Source organism: Melozone crissalis, unplaced genomic scaffold, assembly GCF_028551555.1.
Source record: "Melozone crissalis strain CALT ecotype California unplaced genomic scaffold, PUWL_Pcris_2 ptg000002l_1, whole genome shotgun sequence".
Lineage (NCBI taxonomy): Eukaryota > Metazoa > Chordata > Aves > Passeriformes > Passerellidae > Melozone > Melozone crissalis.
Window position 1 is genome coordinate 2,935,759 of NW_026535780.1, and position 20,187 is coordinate 2,955,945.

Here is a 20,187-nt window from a genome sequence, read left to right on the forward strand (position 1 = left end):
ATATGGGGTAGAGAGATTGAAATAGGTAGGAAACAGGAGAGTGTGAAGGAAACAGGGGGGAAAGAGTGCATGGGGTGTGGTATGGGGTGGGGTATGGGGCGGGGTATGGGGCGGGGTATGGGGCGGAAGAGATCAAACATTAACACAGTCCAGGACGTATCTCTCCAGCAGTGTCCCATCGATCCTTTGCCACCCTCCAGTTCTCTGTACTGGGGGACCAATGGTTCTTGTGGAGGTGAAGACCCCAGGTCGTTTTCTGGGGTTAACACCTTTTCCCACTCTATTTTAAGAATATCCAGGGAGGCATTTCCTAGTTGACCGGTGAAAGAAAAATAGGTTTGCCTTCATTTCCCTGAAATGCTGAGGCCCAAGGAGCATTCTGAGTTTCAATGCAGCCTGGAGCAGGGTGGAGATGCACCCCCACAATGCAGCCTGGGACTTGAGTCAGCTTCTGTGGGATTATACAATATAGCTCTGTCATCCTTCCTCAGCCCGCTCTCCCTGACCAGGCTGCCTTGCTGGTGGCTTGGGGGTGAAGGGCTGGGGCCAGCAGCAAGGCCTACCTTTGGCAAGTGGTTGCCGTGGCCACCATCCACCCACCCATCCATGCATCCCGCCTTTTCATCTCCCTGGAGCCGTTCCCTCAGGGACCTGCCGCTGCCCCTGGGAGCTGGGTGTCCCCAGGGTGAGCCGGCATCTTTGGCCATCGTCCTGCTACTGGCCCCGGGCTCACTCCTCTGGCTGCCCCCTGAGGCAGCTGAAGGAGAAAAGGCGGCGCAGAGCCCGCCGGGCCGTCTTGGCCATGGAGCGCCATGGCAGTGGGGCCGGGGGCTGCGGGACGGCTGCGCTGCCAGCGGGGCAAGTAGGAACGCTGCGTGCCAGGGGCTGGGCAGGCACCGGGCAAGCTCCTGCTGGCGGCTCATCCCCGCAGGGCTTTTCCTGGGGAGGGGCGGCCTGGGCACGCCCAGCCTCCATGCCTGCTGCCTCGGCCTCCTCCGCAGCATCGGCAGGCGAGGCGCAACCCACAAACCCCTTTGGCTCTTGGGGCAGTGCCCTGGGGAGAGGCTCACGGTGCCCCTGGTCACTGAGGTCGCTGTCCGGAGGAGTAGGAGCTGGCTCGAACTCTTCGTCTCTCGGCGGGATGGACAATGGGCTCTCTACTTCTCTGTGCCTCTCGCCTGCCACTTCTTCTTGCTGCCACTTCTCCAGGAGCTCGTTCAGAAGAGTGTCCAGGGACAGCGAATCCTCAGAGTCAGACCCCAAGTCTGCCAACAGCTCAGGAGACACAAGCTCAGAGAAGCTTTGTGTCTCCACTCTGGCATCTTCAGTCACACTGCAAGGGCTGCGTGGCTCCCAGGGGTCTGCATCTGGTTCCAGGCTGGCGCTTGATGAGCCCCAGAGGTCACAGCAGGATGTCAGGCGGCTTTCTTCACTGCTGACAGAGGAGAAGATGTCTCCAAAGAGCTCTGCATAGAGTTTCTCTTCCACCAGCCTCTCCAGCACCTCTCTCTTTTTGCGCATAATTTGGAGCCTAGCTTCAAGCCCCATGCACAGCTGCGTGTAACATGCAGCGTCCTTGGCTGTCCAACAAGCTACCCTCTCCTCACGAGAGACTCCAGACAAAGGAGAAGCTGAGAAGTTTGAGCTTTCATCATTGTCTGATAAGAGGGGGAAATTGCTGTGGCCCTTGTCCCAGGGATCTCCAGCCAGGGCAGAGGCTTCTTCCTCTACCTCGGCCTCTTTCAGCAGGGAAAGCGACATGCTCTGCAGGTTGCTGTCCCGCATCCCTGCAGCCTGTATTTCTAGGAGCTCTTCTTCCTCCTGCTTTTCTTCCACCTCCTTTACAGAAGTGTCCCAGGGCTGCAGGTTTCCAGAGGCCGGGCTCTGCTCTGCCAACTGGGCAGGGCACAGGAGCCCAGGGCACTTTGCTGACTCTCCTGTGGAGCCTTTGGTTGAGCTGAAAGCAGCGGGCAGCTCATGGGGTTCTACATCCATCTCTTTGGTGGCATTTAACTTTTGGCAGGTGCAGGTGGATACCATGGACCTGTCTTCGAACAGACATGGGCCCAGGCCTCCATAAGGGTCTTTGAAGGTGTTGCCACCATGCCCTGCCTGCACCTCAATCAGCTCCTCCATTTTGGAGCGTCCCAGGTGCTGCCAACCTGGCTGGGCCCCAGTGCAAAGTGGCACGCTGCGTGCAGGTGTAACAGATGGCAGGTGATGGCTCTGCCTTGCCGCTGACCCCTGCCAGAGCCCTTCCATTCTGCTCTCCAGGGAAGGTGTTCCCTGGGCTCTGCCCGCAGCCAGAGTGCCCAAAATGGAGGAGGTGGCACACGCTCTGGCTGGCCCCTGGCCATGGGGCCCACAGGACGTGCTATGCCTCTGGGAGAGGACCCAGAAACTGCTGCTGCTGGGGCTGCTGGCAGAGGGGGCAGCTTGACACTGTCCCAGGCTGTTCCCACAGCACGCGCTGTGCCTCTGGGAGAGGATCCAGAGCCTCCTGCTGCTGGCAGAGTGGGCAGATTAACACAGTTAGTGGATGCTCTTGACATTTGACCACTGAGCTGGCGTGGAGGTGCCATTGTCAACTGAGGGCCATGGAGAGGTGGCAAGTCCCACACAGACAATCTCTGTGGCCCTGTGACACGGCTGCGGGGCACTGAGCGCCCGCCCTTCTGGCTGCGCCTACGTGTGCAGGACATGGTGGGGCTCCGGGATGGGATGGGGAACAGAGTGGGCCCGTCCTCAGGGATGGGTGTGATGGTTGTCCAGGTGACCTGAGATGCTGCCTGTGGCTGCCTGGGGGTCACCTGTGGGTCGCAGGAGGAGGCATGGGGTGGAGGTGGCTGTGTGAAGCCACAGGCTTCCGGGCCTGTCCCCAAGGCAGGTGCTGGCCACAGCAGCCAGGCTGGGCCAGGTTCCCAGCTGGGCTCGCTGCCTATGGGCCATTGCTGTGCCTGGGCCATCCCAGTGCTGGGCCCTGCACAGAGCACGGCCTGGTGCCAGGCCTGGCTGTCTCTGCCCCAGGGCTTCCCCCAGGTCCCACTGCAGGCTGTCCCTCCTTCCCCAGCCCTCACCTGTTGCCGCCGCCGGTACAGCAGTGGCTGCCCCTCACGGGGCAGGCCATGAGCATTCTCCTCCTGCTTCCGTGACATTGTGGGAGTGCTCTGCTGAACACTGGCCACAATGTCCCAGGTGAGCTGCTGCCTCCTCAGAAAGCTGCTCTCCTGGGAGTAGCTACTGCAGGGTATTTATAGCCCCAAGGTTCATGACATGCACCCGCGTCACAATGGTGTCTGGGTATGATGTCACCACCGGTCACAAAGGCCTGGTGGCCATGGCCACACCCTTTCTCCCAGAGGTCTGACAGTTTCCAAGCTGATATCCCTGGACACAAATGCCTTTTTAAAGCCTTTGCCCCTCAACTTTCACTACACTTGTTCCTCTTTTAATGTCCTGCATCTCTGTCTTGTCCCACCTTCTGTTCCTCTGCAAAACATCCCCAAGGAAGCCCTGTGCCAAAGTGCCTAAGTGCTTTTCCCACCCTGCACACCATGGGTCCCTCAGCCTTCAGCCCCAACCTCCTGTAGAAAGATCATCAAGAAGGCAAAAGCTCCATTTGAATTTAATCTGGTGGCTACTGTGAAAGACTATAAAAAGTGTGTCTTTTAAAAAAGAATAATAAGAAAGGAGGGCCAAGGAAAAGGTGCACTCATTATTTCATAAAGGGGCGGTGAGGGAGGGTGGAATTCTGGTCAGAGATATGCAGTGGAATCCTGGCACTCTGTGTCAGCAATAGTGTGGCCAGCAGGACCAAGGCAGTGATTGTCCCTCTGTGCTGGGCACTGGTGTGGCCACACCTTGAGTGCTCTGTGCAGAAGTGTGCCCCTGTTAAGATGCCATTAGTGAGAGCTGCCACTGCCTGAATTAAGGTGCCAAGGAGATCATCTGCCAAAGTAAACAACAAGGATTTTATTTTACAGTAAATATGGGGTAGAGAGATTGAAATAGGTAGGAAACAGGAGAGTGTGAAGGAAACAGGGGGGAAAGAGTGCATGGGGTGTGGTATGGGGTGGGGTATGGGGCGGGGTATGGGGCGGGGTATGGGGCGGAAGAGATCAAACATTAACACAGTCCAGGACGTATCTCTCCAGCAGTGTCCCATCGATCCTTTGCCACCCTCCAGTTCTCTGTACTGGGGGACCAATGGTTCTTGTGGAGGTGAAGACCCCAGGTCGTTTTCTGGGGTTAACACCTTTTCCCACTCTATTTTAAGAATATCCAGGGAGGCATTTCCTAGTTGACCGGTGAAAGAAAAATAGGTTTGCCTTCATTTCCCTGAAATGCTGAGGCCCAAGGAGCATTCTGAGTTTCAATGCAGCCTGGAGCAGGGTGGAGATGCACCCCCACAATGCAGCCTGGGACTTGAGTCAGCTTCTGTGGGATTATACAATATAGCTCTGTCATCCTTCCTCAGCCCGCTCTCCCTGACCAGGCTGCCTTGCTGGTGGCTTGGGGGTGAAGGGCTGGGGCCAGCAGCAAGGCCTACCTTTGGCAAGTGGTTGCCGTGGCCACCATCCACCCACCCATCCATGCATCCCGCCTTTTCATCTCCCTGGAGCCGTTCCCTCAGGGACCTGCCGCTGCCCCTGGGAGCTGGGTGTCCCCAGGGTGAGCCGGCATCTTTGGCCATCGTCCTGCTACTGGCCCCGGGCTCACTCCTCTGGCTGCCCCCTGAGGCAGCTGAAGGAGAAAAGGCGGCGCAGAGCCCGCCGGGCCGTCTTGGCCATGGAGCGCCATGGCAGTGGGGCCGGGGGCTGCGGGACGGCTGCGCTGCCAGCGGGGCAAGTAGGAACGCTGCGTGCCAGGGGCTGGGCAGGCACCGGGCAAGCTCCTGCTGGCGGCTCATCCCCGCAGGGCTTTTCCTGGGGAGGGGCGGCCTGGGCACGCCCAGCCTCCATGCCTGCTGCCTCGGCCTCCTCCGCAGCATCGGCAGGCGAGGCGCAACCCACAAACCCCTTTGGCTCTTGGGGCAGTGCCCTGGGGAGAGGCTCACGGTGCCCCTGGTCACTGAGGTCGCTGTCCGGAGGAGTAGGAGCTGGCTCGAACTCTTCGTCTCTCGGCGGGATGGACAATGGGCTCTCTACTTCTCTGTGCCTCTCGCCTGCCACTTCTTCTTGCTGCCACTTCTCCAGGAGCTCGTTCAGAAGAGTGTCCAGGGACAGCGAATCCTCAGAGTCAGACCCCAAGTCTGCCAACAGCTCAGGAGACACAAGCTCAGAGAAGCTTTGTGTCTCCACTCTGGCATCTTCAGTCACACTGCAAGGGCTGCGTGGCTCCCAGGGGTCTGCATCTGGTTCCAGGCTGGCGCTTGATGAGCCCCAGAGGTCACAGCAGGATGTCAGGCGGCTTTCTTCACTGCTGACAGAGGAGAAGATGTCTCCAAAGAGCTCTGCATAGAGTTTCTCTTCCACCAGCCTCTCCAGCACCTCTCTCTTTTTGCGCATAATTTGGAGCCTAGCTTCAAGCCCCATGCACAGCTGCGTGTAACATGCAGCATCCTTGGCTGTCCAACAAGCTACCCTCTCCTCACGAGAGACTCCAGACAAAGGAGAAGCTGAGAAGTTTGAGCTTTCATCATTGTCTGATAAGAGGGGGAAATTGCTGTGGCCCTTGTCCCAGGGATCTCCAGCCAGGGCAGAGGCTTCTTCCTCTACCTCGGCCTCTTTCAGCAGGGAAAGCGACATGCTCTGCAGGTTGCTGTCCCGCATCCCTGCAGCCTGTATTTCTAGGAGCTCTTCTTCCTCCTGCTTTTCTTCCACCTCCTTTACAGAAGTGTCCCAGGGCTGCAGGTTTCCAGAGGCCGGGCTCTGCTCTGCCAACTGGGCAGGGCACAGGAGCCCAGGGCACTTTGCTGACTCTCCTGTGGAGCCTTTGGTTGAGCTGAAAGCAGCGGGCAGCTCATGGGGTTCTACATCCATCTCTTTGGTGGCATTTAACTTTTGGCAGGTGCAGGTGGATACCATGGACCTGTCTTCGAACAGACATGGGCCCAGGCCTCCATAAGGGTCTTTGAAGGTGTTGCCACCATGCCCTGCCTGCACCTCAATCAGCTCCTCCATTTTGGAGCGTCCCAGGTGCTGCCAACCTGGCTGGGCCCCAGTGCAAAGTGGCACGCTGCGTGCAGGTGTAACAGATGGCAGGTGATGGCTCTGCCTTGCCGCTGACCCCTGCCAGAGCCCTTCCATTCTGCTCTCCAGGGAAGGTGTTCCCTGGGCTCTGCCCGCAGCCAGAGTGCCCAAAATGGAGGAGGTGGCACACGCTCTGGCTGGCCCCTGGCCATGGGGCCCACAGGACGTGCTATGCCTCTGGGAGAGGACCCAGAAACTGCTGCTGCTGGGGCTGCTGGCAGAGGGGGCAGCTTGACACTGTCCCAGGCTGTTCCCACAGCACGCGCTGTGCCTCTGGGAGAGGATCCAGAGCCTCCTGCTGCTGGCAGAGTGGGCAGATTAACACAGTTAGTGGATGCTCTTGACATTTGACCACTGAGCTGGCGTGGAGGTGCCATTGTCAACTGAGGGCCATGGAGAGGTGGCAAGTCCCACACAGACAATCTCTGTGGCCCTGTGACACGGCTGCGGGGCACTGAGCGCCCGCCCTTCTGGCTGCGCCTACGTGTGCAGGACATGGTGGGGCTCCGGGACGGGATGGGGAACAGAGTGGGCCCGTCCTCAGGGATGGGTGTGATGGTTGTCCAGGTGACCTGAGATGCTGCCTGTGGCTGCCTGGGGGTCACCTGTGGGTCGCAGGAGGAGGCATGGGGTGGAGGTGGCTGTGTGAGCACAGTGTCCCCCACGTGCCTGCAAGCCCAGGCCTGGCCCCAAGGCAGGTGCTGGCCACAGCAGCCAGGCTGGGCCAAGTTCCCAGCTGGGCTCACTGCCTATGGGCCATTGCTGTGCCTGGGCCATCCCAGTGCTGGGCCCTGCACAGAGCACGGCCTGGTGCCAGGCCTGGCTGTCTCTGCCCCAGGGCTTCCCCCAGGTCCCACTGCAGGCTGTCCCTCCTTCCCCAGTGTCAGGATCCGTCCTAGTGGACAGATGACCTGATGGTTCGTAGGAATGATCTCAGAGTGCAAAAACCAACACGGTACAAGGGGGTTTGCAGTGATAATCAAATCAAATCCAATTTTATTGAAATAATCACAGCAAAAATATGATAGAGGAATTAAGGGAGAGAAAAAGAGAGAGAAAGAGAGAGAAGAGAGAGTGAGGGGATACACCTACCAACGCAGAGACGAAGTCCTTTGGTCCAGTCTAGTCGAGGGTCCGCCTGCTATGCTGCGGAGATCTCAAAGGCTCTAGCTAACTCAGAGGTTTTTATTACTGAAAATTGCGAGGGAGGAGGAAACAGATTCTATAGGGAACAGATGTAACAGGTAGTCCATGTTCTCAGCATTAAATGAGAGCCATTGTTTTCTTGCTGCTGTGGTCACAACCTGCAGGCAAACATCTCGTTTCAGTCAGCTTGCCTCCCCACACAGCTCCCCCAGGCTGGGGGTTTCATTCCCAGTCCTTGAAAGGAGCAGAGGGGCCTTTTACGAGTTTCATGTCTCAGTCCTTGATGGAGAGGCTTCTTACATCTCAGTCTGTCTGTCACAGTGGTTGTAAAACAGGTGAGGGTCTTCTGTGGGAGACCACCTGAAAATCAGAAGTCCAGCCAGGCCGAGAGGTGGGACAGCTTCCAGAGCTGCTATTGTTGCAAATGGGGCATGGTACACCTTTCTTAGCATACAGCAAACACACCTGTGAAAACAATAGCTTAACACTGTGCTTTCAGGTCTCAGGGCTCGTGGCGTGTGACTTTTCTCCTTCAGAGCCAGATATTCTAGACAGGGGGGTCTTCTCTTCAGTGGTCTCCCAAGGACGATCGTGAGGCAGATGAGGGAAAATTCAGACATACTCTCACACCCAGCCCTCACCTGTTGCTGCCGCCGGTACAGCAGCGGCTGCCCCTCACGGGGCAGGCCATGGGCATTCACCTCCTGCTTCTTTGACATTGTGGGAGTGCTCTGATGAGCACTGGCCACAATGTCCCAGGTGACCTGCTGCCTCCAGAGAAGCTGCTGCCTCTTCAGAGAGCTGCTCTCCTGGGAGTGGCCACTGTGGGGTTTGGCAGCCCTCATGACATGCATCCACATCACAATGGCCTCTGGGCACAATGTCAATACAGGTCACAAAGGCCTGCTGGGTATGGCTGCCCTTTCTCCCAGAGACCTGACAGTTTCCATCCTGATGACCCTGGACACAAAGGCCTTCTTAATTCCTTTTCCCACTGAGTTTGCCTACACTTGTTCCTCTTTTAATGTCCTGCATCTCTATCTTGTCCCACCTCCTGTTCCTCCCCAAAATACACCCAAGGAAGCCCTGTGCCATGCCAAAGAGCTTTGCCCACCCATGCTCCATGTGTCCCAGCCTTCAGCTTCCACCCCAGGTAAAGAGATCATGAGAAAGAAGAAAGCTCCATTTAAACTTAATGTAGCCACTGATGTGAAAGACTCTAAACATTGTGGTTTTGAATAAGAATTATAAAAAAAGATAGCCAAAGAAAATTTCCATTCTGTACTTACTGGGGGGGGGTGGTTGGGGTTGGGGAGAGTGGGTAGTGTCGCAGACATCTTTTCATTAAAAATCCTTTCTTAGGATTTTGCTTCCTGAGAAGCTGAGAGGCTTCAGGAACAAAATGTAAACAATGGTTATCTGCTACTGAGGAATGCAACAGGTGCATCTGTAATTGGCCCATCTTGGATGTTTATAATTAATAGCCAATCATAGCCCAGTTAGCTTGGACTGTCTGTCTGAGTCACAAACCTTTATTATTCATTCCATTTGACTCTATGCTTAGCTAGCCTTCTGAGATGAAACCTTTTCTTCTATTCTTTTTAGTATAGTTTTAATGTAATGCATATCATAAAATAATAAATCAAGCATTCTGAACATGGAGTCACAATTCTCATCTCTTCCCTCACCTGAAAACCCCTGTGAACACCGTCACACTGGAATATGCCAGTGACATCCTGGTGTCAGCCATAGTGTGGCCAGAAGGACCAGGGCATTTATTGTCCTGTGCTGGGCACTGGTGTGGCCACACCTCGAGGGCTGTTTGCAGAAGTGTGGCCCCATTAAGGTGTGATTAGTCAGAGATGCCCCTGTGTGAATAAAGGTGCTCAGGAGATCATCTACAAACAACATCAACTGGGATTTTATTTAACAATAAACGTGGGGGAGAGAGATAGAAAGGGGTAGGAAATAGGAAAGTGAGAGGAAAAGAGGGAGAAAATCAGGGATGGGGTAGGCAGAAGAAGATTGGTGTTGGAAGGTTGTGGGGAAGAGCATGGCTGGAATGGGGAGGTGGAGATGTCTGACAGCAGACAGTCCAAGATGTTTGCTGCCAGCAGCATCACTTTGGTCCTTCCCCTCCCTGCACTTCTCTGCACTGGGGTCCCGGTGCTTTGTGTGGGAGGACACCAGATCAGTCATCTGGAGTTAACACCTTTGTCCAGTCCGTGATGCAGGCATCCAGGGAGAAGTTTTCCTAGTTGCCCAGTGAAAAGAGAAAGGGTTTGTCTTAATTTCCCGGCCATGCAGAGGCCCAAGGAGCATTTCTCAGCTCCAAATGCAGTCTAGAGAAGGGTGGGGATGCACCCCCACAATGCAGCCTGGGGCTCAAGTCAGCTTCTGTAGGATTATGGAATGTAGTTCTGTCATCCTTCCTCAGCCAGCTCTCCCTGACCAGGCTGCCTTGCTGGTACCATGGGCTGAGGGGCTGTGGCCGGCATCAGGGCCTACCTTTGGCAAGTGGTTGCCTTGGCCACCATCCACCCATCCATCCATGCATCCCGCCTTTTCATCTCCCTGGAGCCGTTCCCTCAGGGACCTGCCGCTGCCCCTGGGAGCTGGGTGTCCCCAGGGTGAGCCAGCATCTTTGGCCATCGTCCTGCTACTGGCCCCGGGCTTACTCCTCTGGCTGTCCCCTGAGGCAGCTGAAGGAGAAAAGGCGGCGCAGAGCCCGCCGGACCGTCTTGGCCATGGAGTGCCATGGCAGTGGGGCCGGGGGCTGCGGGACGGCTGCGCTGCCAGCGGGGCAAGCAGGAACGCTGCGTGCCAGGGGCTGGGCAGGCACCGGGCAAGCTCCTGCTGGCGGCTCATCCCCGCAGGGCTTTTCCTGGGGAGGGGCGGCCTGGGCACGCCCAGCCTCCATGCCTGCTGCCTCGGCCTCCTCCGCAGCATCGGCAGGCGAGGCGCAACCCACAAACCCCTTTGGCCCTTGGGGCAGTGCCCTGGGGAGAGGCTCGCCCCTGGTCACTGAGGTCGCTGTCCGGAGGAGTAGGAGCTGGCTCGAACTCTTCGTCTCTCGGCGGGATGGACAACGGGCTCTCTACTTCTCTGTGCCTCTCGCCCGCCGCTTCTTCTTGCTGCCACTTCTCCACTTCTCCAGGAGGTCGTTCAGAAGAGTGTCCAGGGACAGCGAATCCTCAGAGTCAGACCCCAAGTCTGCCAACAGCTCAGGAGACACAAGCTCAGAGAAGCTTTGTGTCTCCACTCTGGCATCTTCAGTCACACTGCAAGGGCTGCGTGGCTCCCAGGGGTCTGCATCTGGTTCCAGGTTGCACTTGATGAGCCCCAGAGGTCACAGCGGGATGTCATGGGGCTTTCTTCACTACTCACGGAAGTGATTTCTCCAAAGATCTCTGCACAGAGTTCCTCTTCCAAGAGCCTCTCCAGCGCCTCTCTCTTTTTGCGCATAATTTGGAGCCTAGCTTCAAACCCCATGCACAGCTGCGTGTAAAGTGCAGTGTGCTCGGCTGCCCAAGAAGCTGCCCAAGAAGCTGCCCCCTCCTCACCAGAGACTCCAGACAAAGGAGAAGCTGAGAAGTTTGAGCTTTCCTCAGGGTCTGCTGTGAGGGCCAGCTTGCTGTGCCCTTCTTCCCAGGGATCTCCAGCCAGGGCAGAGGCTTCTTCCTCTACCTCGGCCTCTTTCAATAAGGAGTGTGACACACTCTGCAGGTTGCTGTCCCGCATCCCTGCAGGCTGCATTTCTGGGAGCTCTCCCTCCTCCTGCTTTTCCTCCACCTCCTTTACAGAAGTGTCCCAGGGCTGCAGGTTTCCAGAGGCCGGGCTCTGCTCTGCCAACTGGGCAGGGCACAGGAGCCCAGGGCACTTTGCTGACTCTCCTGTGGAGCCTTTGGTTGAGCTGAAAGCAGCGGGCAGCTCATGGGGTTCTACATCCATCTCTTTGGTGGCATTTAACTTTTGGCAGGTGCAGGTGGATACCATGGACCTGTCTTCGAACAGACATGGGCCCAGGCCTCCATAAGGGTCTTTGAAGGTGTTGCCACCATGCCCTGCCTGCACCTCAATCAGCTCCTCCATTTTGGAGCGTCCCAGGTGCTGCCAACCTGGCTGGGCCCCAGTGCAAAGTGGCACGCTGCGTGCAGGTGTAACAGATGGCAGGTGATGGCTCTGCCTTGCCACTGACCCCTGCCAGAGCCCTTCCATTCTGCTCTCCAGGGAAGGTGTTCCCTGGGCTCTGCCCGCAGCCAGAGTGCCCAAAATGGAGGAGGTGGCACACGCTCTGGCTGGCCCCTGGCCATGGGGCCCACAGGACATGCTGTGCCTCTGGGAGAGGACCCAGAGACTGCTGCTGCTGGGGCTGCTGGCAGAGGGGGCAGCTTGACACTGTCCCAGGCTGTTCCCACAGCACGCGCTGTGCCTCTGGGAGAGGATCCAGAGCCTCCTGCTGCTGGCAGAGTGGGCAGATTAACACAGTTAGTGGATGCTCTTGACATTTGACCACTGAGCTGGCGTGGAGGTGCCATTGTCAACTGAGGGCCATGGAGAGGTGGCAAGTCCCACACAGACAATCTCTGTGGCCCTGTGACACGGCTGCGGGGCACTGAGCGCCCGCCCTTCTGGCTGCGCCTACGTGTGCAGGACATGGTGGGGCTCCGGGATGGGATGGGGAACAGAGTGGGCCCGTCCTCAGGGATGGGTGTGATGGTTGTCCAGGTGACCTGAGATGCTGCCTGTGGCTGCCTGGGGGTCACCTGTGGGTCGCAGGAGGAGGCATGGGGTGGAGGTGGCTGTGTGAAGCCACAGGCTTCCGGGCCTGTCCCCAAGGCAGGTGCTGGCCACAGCAGCCAGGCTGGGCCAGGTTCCCAGCTGGGCTCGCTGCCTATGGGCCATTGCTGTGCCTGGGCCATCCCAGTGCTGGGCCCTGCACAGAGCACGGCCTGGTGCCAGGCCTGGCTGTCTCTGCCCCAGGGCTTCCCCCAGGTCCCACTGCAGGCTGTCCCTCCTTCCCCAGCCCTCACCTGTTGCCGCCGCCGGTACAGCAGTGGCTGCCCCTCACGGGGCAGGCCATGAGCATTCTCCTCCTGCTTCTTTAACATTGTGGGAGTGCTCTGATGAGTGCTGGCCACAATCTCCACGGTGAGCTGCTGCCTCCAGAGAAGCTGCTGCCTCTTCAGAGTGCTGCTCTCTTGGGAGTGGCCACTGTGGGGCATTTATAGCCCCAAAGGCTCATGACATGCACGCACATCACAATGGCCTCTGGACATGATGTTACTGTGAGTCACAAAGGCCTGGTGGCCATGGCTGCGCCCTTTCTGCCAGAGGCCTGGCGGTTTTCATGCTGATGCCCCTGGACACAAAGGCCTTTTTAAAGCCTTTTCTCCTCAACTTTGCCTACTCTTGTTCCTTTCCGAGTGACCTGCAGCTCTCTCTTTTCCTACCACTTGGTCCTCCCTTAAACACACGCAAGGAAGCCCTGTGCCAAAGTGCCTAAGTGTGTTGCCCACCCACATCACCCTGTGTCCCAGCCCTTGGCATCGTCCTTATGTAGAGAGACCGTCAGAAACGTAAAAGCCTTATTGTAAGAGCCACACACTGCCATCTGGCAGGCACCTGTTTTATGTGGTCAAAACATCAAACCCCAAAATATTTTCATTGTGCTTCTTCATCACAAAGCAAGTAGATGAATGTGCTTCTTGCCTGAGTGCCATAACTTAATTTTCATGGTTTGATGAATAACATTTGCTCCATTTTCTCTGGTGACTTTAACTCTCCACAATCCAGGTCACAGATCCTGCTTCTTGGCATCCTATCATGTTAGTGCTGAAATTTGTGCTCCAAATCATATTAGAAATTTCAGCAGATATTTCATGGACCAACTGGAATTAGATTTAATTTACTTTAGTGATGGGTATTGTCTTGTCACAATCATCATGATCATCCCAAATATCACCATCCCAATCTTCTGGGGACACTCTTTCCTAATTTGCTTGGGGTTAGGTGAATGTCAGGCACACATGGGCATCATCTAGATCTTTTCTTCCAACTTTTGCATTTTGTCCTTTTCTTCCTGCAATTACTCCTGTAACTGTTCAATTTGCATGTACAGTAGTAACTCAGCTGCTCCCGTGCCTTCTACTCCCTCTCTCAGATCTTGTCTCTACATTATGCTTTTTCCTGTCCTCACAGGTGGCTTTTAGGCAGCTGCCTAACATCTTACAAATAATTCCTTTTCCTCTACCATTTTCAATATTTTCTCTTGCTAATTTAATTTGCTTTGCAGTCGCACTCTAGTCATGTCAGTGGTGGTGAGCTCATTCTTCTGAGAATTTGGGACTCAGACTTATTCCATGTTGCCATAAGCAATCAGGGATACTATTCCCCATCCTGACAGCTACACCAATATATTGTGAATGGGTGATTTAGATCACAAAGAACCACTGTCAAAGGTATTAGCAAAATGCGGTTTGTGTCGCTGTAATATTTTCTGAAAAATCCCTTTGCCCAGGATTTTCTCCTGGGAAGCTGAGAAGCCTCAGAGAAAAAGGAAAACAAATTCTTATCTCTATTGCTTCTTCTGTGTTGTGTTCACATGTGGAATGTGTTTGGAGATTGTTTATCCAACAGGTGATTGTTTCTTTGGCTTCATGTGAATTGTTTTGACTTAATGACCAATCACAGTCAAGCTGTGTCAGGACTCTGGAGGGAGTCATGAGTTTTCATTATTATCATTTTAGCATTCAGTAAGTATCTTTTCTGTATTCTTTAGTATTGTTTAGTATTATATAATATCATATCACATCATATCATAAAATAACAAATTAGCCTTCTAAGAACATGGAGTCAGATTGAGCATTTCTTCCTGCAACAGGGAACCCCTCAAATACAATAGGTTTGGTGTTTTTTTTTAATAAAAGGTTGCAAAAGTGTGACTTAACCAAGCTTGAGGTCAAGAGTCACTGTTTCTTATTGGCACAGTCATTTGAACATTGATTCTGAACTGTCATCTGACAAGTCAAAGTTGCCAAACTACAAGGTTATGCACAGTATCAGTCAATTACCAAAGATCTGCCACCAGTAAAAAGTCTCTCTGACTTCAGGATCATTCCAGCTCAAGGAGAAATTGCAGCAGTGCGAGGCAGCTCAGCTCCGAGTGGTGCCAGTCACCCCCTCCTGGCACAAGGTACTCTGCCTGTAAGGGTGATCAGAACACATCATTACCTTAAAGGCAGCAATGAATATATTAGAGATGAGGCACAAAGATGGTAAAACTGCTGAATGTTCTTTTTGACAACCTATGAGCTCTCCAGTTGCTCAACTGTAGAACTGCAGCAGCGTTTAGGGCAAGAGACACTTCATTGCTTGTAAGCTTATTTTTCTAGTTCTTTTTAAAAAGAGAAGAATTCCCATTTCCTAAGGCAAACTGTTAAATATCTCTGTATCTATGCTTATTTTATGATATAACAAAATTCTGGAGCCAGCTCGGTTAGTTTATGTGCCTGAACAACTAAAACTTCTCAAAATAAGAAACCAATTCATTTTTCAAACTCACTGCACTAAGGGGAAAGCCACCTCCCTGAACTACTTTTCTGCATGTTGGTGACAATAAAGCCAAAGAGCTCATTCTCACCTCAGTTAAACTGGCACCAACCTGCTCATTTTCCATCATTGCCCAGTTAACTTCCACTTTCCAGGTGCAATACTGATACGTTTTGCACTTGAGGAAAGAGATGGCAAGACTTAGTTTCATTTTTATTTTGGAAAAAGAACTTTTCTCATGACCTGCAACCCTTTGCTCTGCCAGAAGCTTTCATTTTAAGAATTGTCTTATTTGTACTAAGATCTAGATATTAATTTCTATCTGAAAGTCAACAAAGTTTGAAATGGAAATGAAATACTTATTTTAACAGAGAATAAGTAATTATTGGAGCTGATTATGATGGGATGAAGGGAAATCTCCAGTGTTTGACCTCCTTAATCAAAGTCAGATATTCTTCTAAAAAAAGTTGTGATAGATCATTAAGCAGCAATCTGAATAAAATTATAAAATCAGGTATAATGTCTGTTTTTCTCCACACTCCAAACCTTTGAATCTGTTTGTTCTTTTGGTGGATCTAACATTCAAAGCACTGATCCATCACACCATCCAATCTTATCAGGGAAGTGAATCCTTACAAGTGTTAGCTTAAAACAAAATTTGTTATATAGTATCAGTGCCAATCTGAAGGCTTTTAAAAAGACTTCTACAGACAGATGTGTGCTTTTCATTTAAGAAAAAAATCAGAAATCAGCAGGATATAGCCAAGCTGCAGCACAGAAAGGGATAAATTCTGCCAGGGTAACATTATCCCCTCCATTTTTCTGTCAGTCTTTTCCCATTCTGGATTTTCTCACTGTCAAAAGACCAGATGCTTCATTGCAGCATCTCAGGGAGAAATGGCCTAAGAATCTGTTTGCTTCTTAGAAAAGACAAAGGGAGAAGTCCATCTTCAAGCAAAGAAAGCTTTAGAGGGATTTTTCTAAAGCATCCCTAGAAGTTGGGGTAAAACTGCTGTTGACATTGAAGGAATTCCTTTCCCTTTCTCTTCCTGTTCAGATACATTAACCCAAGATATGATCTTCAGGGAAATGGAATCAATCTTCACCTCCTACGATTGTACTGGGGTTTACAGCCCAGGCACTCCTCTACGACCTGAGGCAATGTAAATCTTCTTGATCTTTCCTGCTTTCTTCTGACAATCTTGCTCTTCCCTAGGTTTTGGGTTTTTGTTGTTTTGGTTTGTTTGTTTGGTTTTTTTTTTCATTAAAATTATTAAATCTGTAAGAAAATGGCAGGCAAAGTTTGGAAGTGGAAGGATTACCCTGAGTATACTCTCACTCCATTTCAGACACAGCTTTCTATTCTGTGGCTGGACCAGCTACTGGACGCAGTGATTTCATGGACCACTGTTGACCTCTTTTAAGCAAAGGTCTAAGAAGGCCAATTCAATACCATGGGAGAATTAAACTTTCCAAAAAGTGGACCCAGTTGCAGTTCAGTGTGAAACCTCAGTGTTTCTTTCCAGAGGAGGATGGAAACCTGGTTTTCTGGCTGACATTGCCCAGCCATCAGCACTGGAGACTCCAGAAGCTGGGAGTTCCTGGCAGGCAGAGTCCATCCAGGATGCTGCTGGCACAGTGCTGGCAGGCAAACCCCAAATAGAGGAGGCTTGTGAGCAATTTGCTGAAGGGAAAGAAAAACCACACTAAAACCTTCCTCAGGATGTTGCAAATGACACAGATCAGCAATTTTGGTAGCTGGTGTGTTTTTCTCAGGATTGTCCCCACCACTTCTCCTCACAAGTTGGATCTTTCCTGCTGTATTTCTTGGTTCCCAGAGACTCATTGCTGCCTGTCAGGCAGAAGGATGTTTCAAGCTATATCTTGCCCTGCTGCAGGAAAAATTCTCATGCTGGTTTTGGCTAACTTAAATTTCCTTTGAGGAGTGTATTCCCAGGTGTTCAGTTTAGTAACTACACGATTTTCTGGATGATCTTATGTTTTACAAATAGCAAAAATTATCTTTTAACAGAGAATGAATAAGGAGAAAGGTACTCTTGACTGCCTGAGAATTGCAGGCTTTAGCTAACAGTTAAAATTTAGAGATGCTGTTTTGAAGAAAGGACTTGGAACAGGGCCTATTTTCCCTCTGCAAAGACCCATTGCAGCACAGGAGCAACACTCAATAATGTGCTAATTAATCAACTTGCCTGAGAAAGATATCAGAGAGAATAGTTCCCAGACAATTCAGCTGGACAAATGTTTCTGAGCCACAAGAATCAGATGTGATTGAGTGGATTAAAGGAGCAAAAGGGCAAAGGCACACATGGTTCCTGCAGATTTACCCTTCCCATTTCAAAACATTGCCCTAAAATACCACTCTGGGGCAGATTTGCTTGATGGGGAGAGATTTAGGGTAGCATTTTCCCACAGCACATCCCCATTTCACTCTAAAGGAGCTCCAGTTCTGAGCAGCAATAAAAAGTAAATTACATTTATTAAATCCCTTGATCCCACCTTTAAGGATTGCCAGTAACAGCATTTTCATAAAAGGAAATGTCTCTCTCAGGCTCCAAATCTTTCCATTTCTGCTGTAAGTTAAAGTGGGGAATAATTTCTTCAGAAAAGATTTCTGCCAATGCCTGGCATCCATGTTAGGCATATTTAATGTTTAATAAAATGTTGAACACACCATGCTGTATTTCAAATTCTTCAAAGCTAGATTCTTGATGAATATCATATGAGTGAGATTTCGGCTTTATGGAACAGTTTGCGTTGGAAGGCAACTTGAAGATCATCTCATTCCATGATCTTCTTCTGCTCAGGGCCTAATTACCTACCTAGCCTAATTACCAACAGCTCATTGCTACTGCTCCACAGACTCTGAGCTTCCAAATCCCTTTGTGTTTTGGGGAGATTTTTGGTTGGATTCCCATCCATTTTGATGGATTCCCATGATGTTGGAGCAGACAAAGTTCCTCTTGGAAGCAGGAGAGGTCAGGCGGCTGGACACACAACACAAATGCTGCTTATTGACTTCAGGACCCCTTGGCCATTTGTTTACAGCCTTGAAAGGTCTCCAGAACTTGCAAGTAACTAATGAGATGAGCCTCTGTAGAGGCCAAGATCAGAGCTCCTGGTGTCCTACCCCAGGGTGTAGCAAGCACAGGGAGTCATAGAGGGGTATCAGGACAGATTATAAAAGAAAATAGCTCTTCTCTGATACACCCTACCATCATCTGGTTTGGTGACTTTACTGAATTTAGGAACTTTCCTGCTTGAGGGTAGGACCCAAGGCATTTTTTACATACTCCATATATTTAATAACAGAAAATCCAAGAGATCCATGGGCTTGCTGGATGAGTGCTGCTAGCACAGCAATCCTAAGGGAAGAAGTGATAAAAGCAGTGGATAAAAGTGGAAGTATGGGACACAGGAAAGCTGTTCTGTTCCTCCCCATTCTCTGCTCTGGCCAAAAGCACCATCAGAACCTCATTTAATCAGTTTATCATTTCATGGCAATCAGATCTACTTTAGAATAGTCAGAAAATAACTCTGAGTCAGACCATGGGTTTGTTTCCTGAGCAGATCAAATCAAGGGGATCCTCCTCTCTTGCAAATAGGAAGGGCACTCTCAGTGACCACCCCACTGCAGCTCCTCTTCTCCTCCAAGTGAAGGGAGGACTTTGTCATTACATTACCACAATGACACCTCCACCTCCCCATGAAGCAGCTTCCAGGAGTTGTGCTCAATCTCCAGCCCATTTGGGTTGATAACATCCCACCTTCCTGCTGAAGACCAGCTCCTACCACTGCTTTCTGCTCATTCTGGTTTTAGACTCCCACCATCATCTTTAAAGTCCTTAGGAAAATTAAATGAGCCCCCTCATTGAGCTCATTTCTCTACTGCAGGAGTGCAACAGCTGTGGTCAACAAAGACGTGAGAGGACTTTGAGACCCTGAGACTTTGCTAGGGTGATGGATGATTATTGGACTCAATAATTCCCTGAAAGTAGTTCTGTGATGCAATTCAAGCCTAGCAAGGGCAGTACAGTTCCCAACAGGGATGGCAGGAGACTTACTTAGGCTCCAAATTTATCTGGGAAAAATTCTGCTGTCACAAATAAATAAATTCAGGTTATCAAAAAAAAAAAAAAAGAAGGAGGAAAAAATAACAGTCCTTTGTCCTCTGTGTGTTGCCACAACAATGTAATTATCAAGGAAGGTATTATTAACAACACATGCAAAAGCAGAAAACCTGCATCTAGTCCTTAAGTCTTATCTATTTTTAAATAAAATCACTTACTAAAACGAGATCCTCCAAACAAAGAGAAGTGTTACTTTTTTGGACACTTACAAAGACATTTAAATAAGAATATAAATATAAATATAAATATAAATATAAATATAAATATAAATATAAATATAAATATAAATATAAATATAAAGCCTTGCAGAGAAGGAAGGATACTATCCAGCTGTGGAGATTTTTGTTTATTTACTAGTGAAAAGACTTCAAAATCTTTTTCAGGTCTCTTCCAAAACAGTCTGGGCTGTAAGGCAGAGCCCATGTTTACTCAGTGTGGCACTGATTTAGCTGTGACTCTGAGAGAAGAGTCCTGCAGGGGCTGAAGGGTTGTGGCTGCCTCGGATTTACAGAAGGAAAAGCCTTTGGATCATTTATCTCTGAAGATGAAGTGCCTTCTATTCACTGTACACAAGGGAATAACAAGGGTATCATTATATAACTATGGTGCTAACCTAATTAATATTTGACTAAGAAAGAAAAAGAGAAAGAATAAAGCTTTTAGAAGTTCAAGAGTATTAGACAAAACCTTGGACTTAACAGTCTTCCTCTTTTCATTACCCTGCTTTAATCTTCAGGTATAAAGAGACTAGTTTGAAATAATTTAGGATGTTTTTATGGGAAGATCACAGAATTGTTGAGTTTAGAACAGAAAAGACCTACTCCAACCCTCTTATCAAAACAGGGTCAGCCAGAATAGTTTGCTTGTCTGAGTTTTGAACATCTTCAAGGAGGGAGACACAACATCTCTGGGCAAGCTGCTCTGCTGTTTGTCCACCTTCAAAACAAAACAAAAAAGGAAAAGAAAAGAAAAAGAATTTCTTATGTCTAAATGAAATCCAAGAAGCATAGAATGGGTTGGGTTGGAAGGGATCTTAAAGATCATCCAACCCCACCCCCCTGCTATGGACAGGGATATCTTCCACTGATGCTCAGAGCCCCATCCAACCTAGCCTTGAACACTTGCAGAGATGAGGCAGCCACAGCTTCTCT